General features: G+C 39.3%; 1 long non-coding RNA gene across 1 annotated transcript; it reads left to right on the forward strand.

The window, feature by feature from the left end:
* On the forward strand, positions 1-2,193 carry LOC120682588. Its single transcript, XR_005678497.1, has 3 exons — positions 1-29; positions 700-922; positions 1,836-2,193. It is a non-coding gene; the product is annotated as an uncharacterized LOC120682588 (long non-coding RNA).
* Positions 2,194-2,478: the final 285 nt, after the last annotated feature.

The raw sequence follows: 2,478 nt of genomic DNA on the forward strand, positions 1-2,478 counted from the left end.
TTACCTCAGGACCGCCACATCCAGCCACGGTGACTCAGTGGCCACTCAATCGAGCTGAGCTCTCCCTCTCTCTCTCTCTCTGTGTGTGTGTGTGTGTGTGTGTGTGTGTGTGTGTGTTGCGCATGTTAGCCAGAATAATCATTAGTGCAGATGGACCGGTGCTACGACCACAACATTTGAGCAATTCATGTAGTAGTAGTAGCATACTAGCATCCGTGTATGGGCCTGCGAAGAATTAGTGGAGATTAGCTCATTGAATGACTTCCTACTGAATAAAAATGGGTTATGGAGTTGATCAGAATGGTTGGTGTTGCATGAACAAAAAGGAAAAGATATCATTTTTAATTTTGATTCATGACTTTGTTTGACTCAATTTTATTTGCTCTGTACCGGCCCCAAAAATATAATGAATGTTTTGTGATTTTTGCCTTCCTACTTCACATTAGTCCGTTAAAAATGCTAAAAACTATGAAACTCCGTGTGTTGGTGTGGTAGCCAATTTTAGTCACAGAGTTACAAGTCAGAACTATACATATGTTGGATCCTTTTGCACATCGACAGAATCAATTTGTTATGGTGGACCTGTTATGCTGGTAATCTATGGTGTGTAAATTTCATATTGGTACATGAGTCATTTTTTCTTGCTAATTGCTTTTATTGAGTGGAGAGATCCTAATTTTTGTTCTGATATGTGTGCAGTTGGGCAACACCCCCCAAAACTTGATTCTCTTTGCTCCGCCTCCCGTCGTCCTCACTTCCTTGATCTGCCGTCCTCACTTCCGTGATCTCTCGTCGCCATGACCGAGGCCTGTGAAGGGCAACAGTGGCCCCCCGAGCTCCATACCAGCATGGCTCCGTCGAGGCACCCCACGACCACGACAGTCTGCTTATTACCGTGGAGTACATCGCGCTCCCAGAGGAGGTTTGTGCACTCCGCTGATCTGATTTTGGTTCTACAAAATTTTTTTACGTGAGTTGTAGATCTCATCGGAAAATTGAGTTAGTCTAGTTTTGGAACCTGCTATTCATGCTTATTATTTTCTCTCTGTTGCTGAGCATCCCTTCATTTCTATTCTTCTGTCATCGTGGATCTGCTGTTTGGTAGGACAATTTTGTCTTCTAAAAGGCATTGACTGCAACTCGATGGATAGCCTGGAGATCATGTGGTTCATATAGCCTTTATTATATAAACTGAACTTTTGATTCGAAGTGGAAGATCATGTAGTTCATGTGTAGACATTTTCAGATACAAAGCTCACTAGTTGACTACTTAGTTAGTTGATAACCTTTATCTCCTATTGAAAATCAGATCTCATGACTTATGATATGTTAAGATGCAATTTCTTCTCGGGCGTAGCCACGCAGCACTGTCGGAGTGTGGTTGTGGCCTTCGAGTGTGCTTGTATTGGTATGTATAAAGTTCTGGATTGTGTAGTGTAATCAATGAGAAAATGTGTATTTGCATGTATGAAGAAACATATGTGAAATTCCGGATCGTGTAGATTAATCAATAAAAAAATTCTCTTCAGTTCTCCAATATTTGGTAGTAGAAGGTATGCGCTTCATTTATGGATGATGTAGCTTAAGTGTAATTGGCTAGTTAATTGGTTGCTTAAGTGTAGCTGCTCATTCGGTTTTTTGCTTCATATTCAACATCTCTTTCTGTGCATATTGCCTAAATGCACTCCTCTAACCGTTCAACATCTCTTTCATGTGTGCATTGCTTCACGTGGTACTATGATTAAAACATGTGGTTGTTTAGCTAGTTAATCTGCTCATTTGAGATGAATTTTTATTGTTGTTTTTAGTCATTCAATGTTTAAATCGCTGCTTAGGTGTGCTATGAGGGATGAGGCAATACTATCAGGGTTTGCTATCCGAATAGCAACCAGCAGCCTGCTGATGTGACGCCTTGCCAGAGGCCACACTATCGCTTTCTTCCCATTCAAGCTAAGCCTACACAACGCCCCTGGTGCTAGCTATGCTCACAATCGATGCTAGCCACAATCTTCTTGCTCAGGTTCGTCAACTGTAGCAATATTTTAGTTCTTCAGGTTGGTCAGAATGTAGTTGAGTTTTGGTTAAAATTCCCATTTTTAGTTCTCAGAATGTTTGTGCATATTGGTACATGCACATTGTTTGTTTTGCTTAATCATTCAAGAGAAAAAATCTGAAACAAGCTTATTTTGACAATAATTGCATTATTGTTGTCTTCTTATACAATCTCATTTGTGTATTCATATAGTAATACATGCTACTATTTATGTTTAAATAAAGTGGTACACATGTACTGAGTTTCTTCTATATTTATCTTTACTATTGAGTTTTGAAAATATTTCTAATTTATGCTAGCTCCATTTTTTAATTTTGATTTATGATTTTGTTTTGGCTCAAATTTACCTGCTCTGTACCAGCCAATTTTAGTCACACAATCACAAGTCAAAACTATACATATGTTGGATCCTTTTGCGCATTGAC

Source organism: Panicum virgatum, chromosome 7N (genome assembly GCF_016808335.1).
Source record: "Panicum virgatum strain AP13 chromosome 7N, P.virgatum_v5, whole genome shotgun sequence".
Taxonomy (NCBI): Eukaryota; Viridiplantae; Streptophyta; class Magnoliopsida; order Poales; family Poaceae; genus Panicum; species Panicum virgatum.